General features: G+C 34.6%; 1 protein-coding gene across 3 annotated transcripts in view; it reads right to left on the bottom strand.

Annotated features, from left to right (window-relative positions):
* Positions 1-6,417, bottom strand: part of LOC129253396 (atrial natriuretic peptide receptor 1) — a 119,533-nt gene extending 113,116 nt beyond the window's left edge. Inside the window, exon 1 of one of the 3 annotated variants that reach the window (XM_054891754.1) lies at positions 6,075-6,417. The gene's annotated coding sequence lies outside the window, so the exon portion shown is untranslated. The remainder of the gene's footprint in view (positions 1-6,074) is intronic. The other 2 variants (XM_054891757.1, XM_054891756.1) reach the window with 2 other exon arrangements.
* Between the last annotated feature and the right edge of the window lie 5,678 nt (positions 6,418-12,095).

Below are 12,095 nucleotides of genomic sequence, written 5' to 3'. Positions count from 1 at the left end.
GGACTTTTGATATATCGGACTCGCATTTCACTGTTAAGAAAATAATTTATTGATGTTGGCATACTTCTTCCTATATTTTTTTGCAGCCGTGGAATTATTCTGTAGCTGAATAATTTAAGATCTCCACGCTGTAGTAACCAATCATTTTGATGCAGTCTAGAGTTAGATGCAAGTTGGGCAGCATATAACTACTACTCTAATGAGCTTGTGTCGTAATTTTTATTCCACGCACATTCCACGAGTATACTTGAATTCAAACATCTGCGGAATGACATGACGTATTTCTGGCAATGAGTTCTATAAATACCAATTTTGAATATTTTCTGGCTTATTGATTCTGCTGCTAGTTGTTATTTTTTATTTGGTGCTCTTCTTTGTTATTTTAGAATTTAAGCGCATACACACACCCATGCACATGTACTTTATAACTATGACAAATGTATGTGTAAATTAGATTTTGCTTGCCATAAACATGAAATTCTGCATAGCTAATTTTCTATGACAAATTCCGAGGACGATTTTTTAAGTTTTTCATCTGTTTGAAATATTTGCGCAAATATTTAAGATTTTGAAGGTAAGAAAAGAATTAAAAGTTGGCAAAAAGCATCAAATAGCTTTCATTGCGATTGAAATTCTGCGAAGTGATCCAAAAAAACAAAAAAGGAAAATTTAGTGCAATGCGAATGAAAGCTGAGAAACGTCATTTCACGTAAGAACAGCTGCCGGAATGACAATAGAGAAGCCACAAATCAATTTGATAGGACAATCTCGCTGTGGTATATAATAAGCACAGAAGTTTGCGGCCGAACTAAGTTATTGTGTTTGTGCCGAGGATGTTTTGCACAAGCGGCTATAATGCGAGGAAACACATCACAAGACATTGTAGTAAAATCACCTGACAACGCTGAAATAAAAAAAATTCTCAAACTCGCCATACTCGCTCGATTATAGCTTCTTGCAGATCTATATATTTCTATCTATGGATTAAGCATTTGCATTGAATTAGGCACTTAAAAATACACAGAAATATCGTAAGAGAGGGAAGTGAAAGAGGCCTTAATAAATATTATTTAGCCTTATCAAGTGGTAAAGTATTAAAGGATAGTTTATCGAGTGCCTAAACCACCATCTGTACAAGAAACAGGATTTCTTCCCACGACGACAGGGAAAAATATTATTGGCTTCAAAAACAAAAAAAAAACTACTCCATAATGCCTGACATACAAAACCAGATCAGAAATTAGCACGCTTACCAAAATGCCTATATGTATGTTATGTAGATCATCACCAGTTGATTGACAGAGTATCTTCCGCAATATATCGACGTATGCATCGGAAGTCAGTCAAATACTACAACAACACATATGGGTACATACTTAATAGAAATGTAGCTAGAATGGAGAAGCTTCTTCTAAGAAGAGCAAAACTTTGGTTTAATGGGCCTTAACGACTTTCTCGAAATATTATCAAGTTTCTCAATCGAGAGTTGTCGATCAAAGATGAGAATGCGTTCTGAGCATTCTATACAACTATTTTTTGGAAGATTTATGGATCTGTTTATAGTATGTTGTGTTTTGCCTACTTTTAATATTTTCCCCCTTTGAGCTCGATTTTTCCATAAACTACTGTTCTCTGGTAGATAAAACAGCTTCAAACTTAGAGAACATAATGAAATTAAAGGGAGGGTCGCACTTCCAATTAAAGGTCTTTTGTCATCTCTGCTCATTACAAAACCTCACCGAAGCTCAGTTTCCTCAGTAAACCTAAGATAGAGACAGGTTGGGTTTCGGACTTAGCAAATAAGCTAGAACGAAGGGGGCAGAAAACGGATAATTGATTTTAGAAATTGAGTATATTGGCTACTTTACTTAAAATTAAAGATACGCATGAAATGTTGAAAGAAAGTAAGAATGAACAAATAGAGGGCCAAGTGAGGACAATTGCATGAAATAAAAAGATCGAGCCACAATACTGCCAATCAGCTTCACATTTTTTGGTGTTGCAATGGTGCCACCAAATATAGGGATGCAAAAAATGTATCGATGTATCGAAAACATAGATGTTGTGATACGAGTATATCGTATAAAGCCGATGTAGCCGGTGTATTACATTTCTTCAGTACTTCAAAATTCTTCGGAGGAAGAACTTTGTCTAAATCTTTAAAGCTTACTTCTTCCTCACAGAAAATATTATATTTTAAAAAGCCATAAACAGATTTTGTATAACAGAAGAAAATGTGAGTGGTGTGAATGAAAGACATAACGAAAAATATACTCGACGAAAGCCAAGGGGAATTATAATTAGGTATATTGGATACGACTTCAGAGGATTCCATATAAAACAAGGAGTATTTTAGAAGTTTTCAACCATACAAATGATCCTTATTTCAACTTATTCCTGGAAACTGGAAATTGAACGGAAAGTGTTTCTGTTGAGTTGTAAGATTTAGTATTTCTTCATTAAATTGGTAGTAGTCTAAATAGTATAGAAAAAAAAAACAGAAACGAAGTTTCGATTTTAACACGGTACTGGGCGCTGAAAAAATCAAGGTTATGAGATTTAAATTTTAATTGCCGCACTCTGACGTTTAACGATCACTTAAATGAGCGTTTAGTGAATATATGAAAATATTTACTCTCAGAGTCAATTAATGATTTGTTAGCGCCATTAAAGATACTTAAATTTAAGTAGGGAAAAGCCTTTACTTAATTTTTTTAATGATCGATTTCCATCGTTTTTGTTTTGTTTTCTGTTGATTGTTAAAATAAAGCAATTATGTGGAAGATTTATTGAATTTGTGGACTTTGTTGATAGTGATAAGAAATAAAGTTTGCCCAAGGCGTTATTTAAGTTATCATCCTGATCCCTTTACTAAATACTCGTTCAAAGGATTCCATGTCTGAAATGCGTCGATTTACTTCTCACTTTGTAGATAATATTATTTTACCTCTACTGGTATCTTGCGGTACTACGTGATCTTATCCGAGTTTAACAAGGGCGATAAGTACGTCACCTAGTGTATCGAAATATTTTTTCCCCTGAATTTCCCAATGCAAAAAGAGATCCTCTTCTTCTTCTGCTACCACCAGAAGGTACCGCATCGAATACTTTCAGAGAGAGAGGACTTTACCACTCAATTGCTTACATAGTCTAACGTAGCACTTGTAGGCAAGAGAGATTCTCCGTTAAATTTCAGTGCTGACATTAATATCGGTGATAATGCTGGTTAATAAATAAATTAAATCTCTTACTACTTCACTGCTTGTTTGAGGACAGAAGGTTCTTCGTCTTGTCCTCTTTTATCAACAGTCCCTTTCTTTCTTCTTCGTTATCCAGTTTAGAAAAGGCAGAACTATCGTCGGCATATTCCAGCAATTGTATTCTCTTAAGGGGGAAAACCGGTTTAGATCGATCAAAAAATCGATTTTTTTTATTGCATAAATCGTTAAACTACTCATGAGCACTTAAGTGACTGCCCGTCGGTTCCGCACCGTAGCGCGCGTTAGTTTGAACGACGTTTTTCTCGAAACTACTTTTTTTCAACTGGTGGACATTCTAGCTTAAAAAGTTATCGATCAAACGTTCTAAAATTTTTCGGCTTTTTTTTTTATTAAATTCTAATCTATATGAACTTAATTCTGGGATTATATTATTATTTAAAATATGGTTTTTTAAGCAAAATAGATGAAAAAATATGGTATAAAAAACTACTTTGTGTTCAAGCTCCTCAAAAGCATGTAATTTTCAATATTTTTTTACCACAATTAGGTTCATATTCTTAGGAAATATGTTGTTAATAAAAAAAAAATTGCTGTTGATTTCAGAGAAAAATTGCAACTTCAGGAATTCACACCAGCAAGACACTCGGATGGCGATCGTCCATGGACAGCACGCTCTAACGCAACTATCTCCCGTGGAAATATCTTCAAAAAATTTAAAAGTGTACCCAAAAATATAAATGAAATATCCTCTAAACTTAAACAATTTCTGATTATTCCTTCTTTGTTCAAAAAATTCTCGAAAAACATCAAATTTTTGACCTCCTAAACCGGTTTCCCCCCTTAAATGATGCGTGTGGGGGCTGAGCTATTAAGTTATGGTGCTTGCAGAATCTTAGTATTAAAGTGCTTGAAGAGATCTTTCCTAATTCAGTCCATACTTAAAGTCCTGACGAGCATAAGCTTATCCGACCACATTTTGCAAAGGGGCTGCTCCTTACCAACTCTTTGTTGCGGCGTTTGCATAGCTCAGGCGGCTTTATTGTTTTTAGCCGCACTATTCCAGGTCGCACCTTGTCATGGCCGGGTAATGGAACGATAGTACCGTCCTTAACGATTTGGCGATTTGAACATATTGCCGTTATTGATTTTCGAAACACGATTAAGTTATACCCAGAAGAAGAACTTTTAGAGAAGTTCCACGTTTAATGAGTAAGGGATGCTATAAAAAATGATCACAAGATCATGGGGGAGATACTTCAAACGTGTATTAACAAATAACCGATTAAATTATGCATCTAAGATGCATAGTTTATTATTAAGTATCGATAATTATTTATGTAATCGATAGGAGAAATTTTGTAAACGTTTCTGAGCGCGCCAGCTAGAGCGCCCGTTTTGCAATTGCAGCTCAATCGTAGTGACATTTTGAACGAAGTTTACTCTGAAAGAACCTTTGGACTTAATTTTATTCCACACTGGAAAATTAACTAGCTCTACAAAAATATATGCACCTATGAGTATAGCAAAGTGATTAAGATAAAACGGCTGTTTTGATTAGGTGATTTTTCGTTGTTGTTTTAACAGTACAAAACATTTCTCATATATTTGTGGGTAATACTGCTGTAGTGGCGGGTGGGTTAAAAACCCTGGCCGTTCTGCTAATATAGAACCGACTGTTGGGGGAACAAGGAGATACGCCATATTATTTACCTTTAGTAAATCGCATGTTTATTTATAGGACCAGATTTTAAAATTGCTTTGTGCTTTATTAAAAAAACGAAGAATATAAATAAGCCCGCATTGTTTCTTCTTTCGTATTTTGCACTTTTCGTTTTCAGGTGATTTTTATTTTAAAAAATTACGAATAAAGTATTTATTTCTACTTTCACCTTATTTGCTACTTGTTTAAATACGAATTTATGGCTGTGAAAATAATTTGCATACGAATTAGGCGACTAAACCACATTATTTTCAATATTCGCATTTGCTGTTGTCAGCATTCATAAGCACAAATTTCAGTATTTGGTATTCCAACTCGTTTGTTTTTTAAATTTGCAAAACTTTAGGTATATACGCGTTTATATTTTTTATTTTTTTTATTTTTTTACTGCGAACTCGTGGCTAAGATTATACTTTTTTTGGGGGTTTTTCAGTACGAAGGTGTTATGGAGATTTTTCTCTGTATGTACATACATTTGCACTTATTTAAAGCTTTTCGAAGATAATTAGACATTTTTTTCCACATTTTCAACTAATTCTTCCAAGCTTATCAGTTTATAATATTTGAGCACAAATATATGACCTCTGCTGTTATTTGGCATGTTTCGTTTTTTTTCCTGCATTAAATTAAATTAAATTTATGCGTATCTCATTTGTTATATTTAGTAATTAGCCTTAATGAGTAAATCAACGACATGGATGTATAATTTTAAATTTTTTTCAGTTTCTTAAACATTCAAAAATAAAGTATTTATTAAAATTTTATTTTTTACATTTATTGAACCTTCAGAATTTAACGAACTGTTTAACAGCTGAAAAAATATTAAATAATTGCGGTTCAATCACCGGTTAAAGAAGCAAAATATTTATTTAACACTTTTGTTCCAACTTGAATTTTTTCCGTCGCCCACGTCAACACGATTTTACTATTCTTTTTTTATTACGCAATTCGATACATTAGAAAAATATTAAAAAAAAAACGTCACTAAAAACGCGCATTTATATGTTTGCGCCATTTGAAGAATAATTAAGAACTACACAAAATTAAATACTGCAATGCATAGAGCGTATTTTTTACTATGCTTTTACTATTTATAATTTTTCACTTCCCACTTTCATGTACAACATACATACATATACATTTTTTTGCACAAATCAAACACATTTTCCACCAGTATGTTTTTATGGATACATATGCGTAGCACATACATACATACATTTGTTTACATAAAACATCACAGAGTTGATTAATTAATTAAATCAAAATATTGCACTGTATTAATGGCAAAATTAGCTTTTCAAATGATTGCGACTTCGATTTTGACGACTAAAAAGTATCGATGCCGACAACGAGGCCACCAAAGATCGCGTTCCTCAACTTTATTTGTACTTCGTCAACCTCGCACGCGTCGCCGATTGTGCGTCGATCTTGCGCGCGCGTTCGTATCAACAATCGACGCGACCAAGACGATGAACATTCGTCTGCCAACGCAATTCAAATAGTACTGAACGGTTTGCCTGCCAAACGGTTCGCTGTGAGTTAACGCTTGGCATTGTGACACAGCAGCGATTGCTGTACCGAAGCCGATGGGGGGGTATTATGCTGCATTGGAGCAAATGAACAACAAAAAATACTAAATGAAATCGAAAGCAATTCAGCAAAGTAGAGAGACTGCGCTTTAGAGTGAAAAGTAAAACTTTTGGAGCACAATATTTTACGTTGTTTTTGCGGGAGTGATTCTGTGAGTGAAAAGTTTTAGTGAGTTGTGGCAGTATTGAGTAAAATTCAAAAAGTAATGTCGATGATTTGACTGATGTTCAAGAAGAGTTACGGGGGGAGCCTGGTTTATAAGGTCAAAAAAATTAATTTTTTTTTTCGTTTTAAGCGTTTCCTAATATAAAGGGTCCGCCATATAACTTTACGGAATTAAAAATGCTATAAAAAAGAAACTACTCAATATTTTTCCAAACTGTTTTTTTTTATTTTGAAGTACAATCCTTCCGGTTAATGATGGAACACAACTTCATTCATATGGCTGCCTCGGCTAGCCATGCACCATCCCATACGATCGGTCCAATTTTTCAACACATTTTCGATTGTATGCGGCTGTATTTGAGCTATGACATCGCGTATATTGGTCTTCAGTGCATCAATTGTTGCTGGTTTGTTGGCATAACACTGGTCTTTGACGGCACCCCAAAGATAATAATCCAATGGCGTCAAATCGCAGCTCCGAGGCAAAGTAACGCGCATACGCTTCATTCTGTGCTTTTCTTCTTCCCATTGCCGTACGTAATTTTCGTACACATTCTGCAGCATTACCATGATTTTCAAAGTAATTTCGCAATATTTCTCAGCGTTCTTTGAGCGTATACACAACCATTTTCGTTCAGCGGAAGAATAAAGCGGTCGCACCTCGGCAGGCAATGGCAAACCTCCGAGTGTATTTCTGCCATGAAAAAGCTCCTCATAAAAATATCTGCCGTTCGGAGCCGGCTTGAAACTGTAGGTCCCTCCATTTTGTGGAACAACATCAAGACGCACACCACAAATAGGAGGAGGAGCTCGGCCAAACACCTAACAGAAGTGTACGCGCCAATTATTTATTATTTATTTAAGAATAAAACTAATTTTCTGTCAAATCAGATGACAGCTAAGTGTTACCATTCTTCCAATAATACCTAGTTCAAATCCGTAACGATAGATGGCGGGCCCTGTATTTCAGAATATTCACACAAAGTTACAGAGCCTAATTCTCAGTATTTCCGTAGATACAATGTCAAAGGTAGGCGAGCGTTAGGTAGTTACGCTGTGACCGGACAGCTATAGTACAAACTTTATCTTCTTTTCTCGACTTTTCATTTTTATGATTTCTTTGAATTGGCGTACATGAATGAAAAAAAACTAATGGTCCTTTTGAAATGAATCATAGCTTGTTCCCTTCAGTATTAAATTCTCTTCTATTTGAACTAACAAAATAGATAAAAAACAATTTTTCAAGATTTTTATACCAAGTTGAAGTGAATTTTTTTTTTATAGAAAGGCATTTTTTTCTTTAAAACCTCCAAAAAGTTGAAATTTTGGAATTACTCTCAGTTTTCTTAGTTCATTTAGAATAAAAAATCATGATAATTAGAAATCCATTTGAATTTTTTGCTTTAGATAATAATTACGAGCTGTATCTTGTACGCCACTTGGAAACTCCAGCGTTGCAGCGCTCTACTAATTTCTATGTTAAACATTTTTTTTCAACTTATTTTAACCAGTACAAAAATTTTTTATACTTTTTAAATGTTCATTAAAAGATAGAAAAAACTTTGCAGTGCTAAATTAATTTTTTCCTTAAAAAAAAAAAATCGCAATGAGATGCAATTTTTAGACCTCATAAACCAGGCTCCCCCCTTAAGAGAGTGTGAAATATTAAAAGGAATATGAGTATGGATATGAATATGAGTATGAGTATGGTTATGACTATAAATATTAATGTGAATATGATTATGAATATGAGTAAGAGTATGAGTATGATTACGGATATGATTATGAATATAAATAAATATGATTATGAGTATAAATATTAATATGAAAATGAGTATGATGATGGATATAAATATGAATATGATTATGATTGTGGATATGAATATGAATATATGAATATGAATATGAATATGAATATGAATATGAATATGAATATGAATATGAATATGAATATGAATATGAATATGATTATGAATATGAATATGAATATTATTGTGGATATGAATATGAATATGGGTAAGACTCCGTCAGAAAATATGAGATTTGCAAGTGGTCTTTCGATTTTTTTGAAACTTTGGGAAATATTAGTTCTAGGTAAGATACATTCGAGCCTAAAAGGATTTTGAAAAATTTTTAAAATTGAGTCATCTACGCCATGTTGAAAATCGGGACCGTGTTTTTTTCAAAAATCAATATTTCTTGAACCGTTGGATGGATTTCAATGCAATTTACAGACAATATAGAAACAAATAAGTAGTTTAAATTAGTATTATGTTAAAAAAAAAATTTCGAAATTTTGACCAAAAAAAAGTCAAAAAAATTTTTTTAATCAATTTTTAGTTGATTTGGCCAGTTTTTTAGATTTTCTGTTATACACGTAACGATTCCTTATGATTTAACCTTTATTTTGAAAAAAAAAAAATTTTATGGTGTCTATAATAGTTCTCGAGATATTGCGATTTTAGTGGAAGCGCGCACGCACGGTTCGCGTACGCACGCACGGTTAGCGCTGCGTTATGTGTTCCTGTATGAAGTGACTGGAGCAGACTGCTGCAGGTCTGTGCGCGTTTTTCTACTCCCGCGTAATAAATATTAATATAAAATATTGTTTTTCGATTTTTTCTTAGATTTTCGTTTTATGGGGGCTTTTTGGGGTTCTATAAAAAATAGTTAATACAAAAAAAATTAATTATTTCATAATTGGTTGTTATTCCCTGACCAATTATGAAGAGAAACTGGGGTATCCGGTTAAAATATATTCATTTTCCAGGTTTTTACATGAAATCTACGAAAAAGTATTTTTTTCCCATGCAAAATACATGGGATATTTCAAAGCCCCGGCGGCACCATTAAATATGGTCTGATTAAAAAAAAAAAAAATACGGGTCTTTTTATTTTTCATTCTTTACCATTATGGGGGGCGGCAGCATAAAAATTTTAATATAAATTTTTTCCCATGCATTTTTGGACCACCCTATTATGTATATAAGTAAATATTAATATGAAAACAAATATTAATATGAAAGTGAATAAGACTATGAATATGAGTATGAGTATGATTATGAATATAAATATTAACATGAAAATGAGTATGATAATGGATATAAATATGGTTATGATTATAATTATGATTGTGGTTATGGATATGACTATGAATATAAATAAATATGAATTTGAATATAAATATTATTCTAATTATGAATATGATTATCAATATGAATTTGAATATGCTCTTAAAAATGTGATAAAAATTGCATAACAAAAGATCAAAGGAGAAGAGAAGGCAAACTACGATTTGAAAATTGAATTACAAATAGCGTAGTAGTTAAGCAAATGATGTATTCGATGGCATTCGGCTGAGTGAACTCCAATAGTGTAACGAACTTATTGAACATTAAGTGTTGGCCACCAGTTAAGACTTTTGCTACGTAAGCAATCAAGTTGACGCGCCTCAACACCTCAACACCGTTCACTTCTTCAGAGAAAAGGTTCGTAAAAGCAAAAAGAATGTAATCAATTCAATCTCGTTATCAGCTTCGTCAAACGGTGCTGTATGTTCAACACGGAATGCTTCTCAAAGTGTCTGGAGCTCAAAAGCCGAGAGTCGCTTTAGTAAAGCGAAAAGTTGGGTTAAATTGAGCTCGATGAGATCGTTCTGAAAGCACACAAGTATATATGTTTGGTTCTATTTGTCATATATTGTTACTTTTGACTCTTTGGTAATTGCCAGACATGGCCAAGACTCGAGCCTCAATCCTCTGGAGATACTCATTTTTCTTTTTCTTGATTGGCGCGATAACCGTTTACGCAATCTTGGCAGAGTTTAACAAAGGACGCCAGTCATTTCTTTCTCGTGCTATTGGGCGCCAGTTGGAAATATCAAGTGAAGCCAAGTCCTTCTCCACTCAATCTTTCCAACGCAGAGTAGACCTTCCTCTTCCTGTACTACCACCAGCTGGTATCGCGTTTCTAACGAAGTCGCTGGATTTTTATTCGCAGCGCTATGTCTAGGCCGTCGTAGCGCTATGTTTAGGCCGTCGTTAAGCTCAAACAGCTCATTATTCCTCCGCCTGCGATATTCGACATAGCCAATATGCAAATGTCCAACAATCTTCCACGGAATCCTTCTCTCAAACACTCCAAGGGACACCTCATCGGATATTGCCATCGTGCAAGCTTCGGCACCATATAGAGTATGAGTTTTATTTGCCAATGGAGGATTTTACTACAAAGTAGCTATTGAGATACTCATTAAGTGGAATAAATGCAGTGACTATACCCAGCACAGTTCTTAGTTACGTTTTTCCCAGCTTCACATAACTTTTGACTCGCTGCCGTAGTCTGAAGCGTGAAATAACACTTTATACTACCGTTATGAATTGGGACTATCCATAGGAATCGCAATTCTGCTTTGGCGAGAAGCAGCTGATAACCGCTTTCGCACAGCTAAGCTTCAGCCCAAAAAGGGCTGAGGTTCAGACAATTTTTCCATTTATACTTGTCTTGCTTATGCATCAGTCTTTATGTTATTACACCACTATACTCGATTATTACCCGTGCTAAACTTATTTAGCCTGCAGATAACCTCGCCAACCACTTTCAAGTTGTCTAATAGCTAATTAGTTAATAATAGCATTTAATAATAACTGCTTCGCTAATAGAGCAGACAAATACTTTGCTCCTCGTTCGCCCTCACTGTGGCAGATCCACGGCTATGACGAACACCTCCAACTGAAATAGAGTGGAGCTGCCGGTTAAGGGAAAGATGTGTTCAGTGCGGTAGGTGTATGAAAAAATTTCAACTCAAGAGCTAGAATTAATTAGGGAGCCATCCGTGTGCCCACTAACAGCCATCTGAGCTCTCGCATAGCGGGAAACACTGCTCTACACTCAGCATTGAGAATCTGAACATTAGCTCAGAAGCTTCAATTCGTAGCCGCCTTATCTTTTCAGTGACAGATTCCTGACAAATTTAGCCCTGGCAAAATTACTCGTTTCGCCGGCGCTGTGAATAAAATACGTTCCGAGCAGCCTATTAAAAAGGTGTGATGCAGTTAGGGTTTCATTCTCTGTAAATAGGGACGGTATTGAAAAGTATTGGTGTGCCTATCTCAAGCCATGACCACAGTCAAGTCGGTTTTTAGCGACAATCATTTGGTAATACACATTTTTTTTAATAATATTTGCCGCTCGGTTATCAAAGTAGAACTTTCGAGGGTAATTCTGCTATCAGGAAGTTTCTCATAAAAACCAACTACCGCTTGAAGTTGGAAACAACTGCAGGCTCCCCCAATTGGACGATTACATCAAAAGGCACCCTACAAATTGGAGGGGTGGTTCGGCCAAACACTGAACAAAGGAAGTATGCGCCAATTATAAACACATATAAGTATATATAC

This window comes from Anastrepha obliqua, chromosome 1 (genome assembly GCF_027943255.1).
Source record: "Anastrepha obliqua isolate idAnaObli1 chromosome 1, idAnaObli1_1.0, whole genome shotgun sequence".
NCBI lineage: Eukaryota > Metazoa > Arthropoda > Insecta > Diptera > Tephritidae > Anastrepha > Anastrepha obliqua.
The sequence above is the reverse complement of the archived record's forward strand: the minus strand, read 5'-3'. Positions and strand labels throughout refer to the sequence as shown.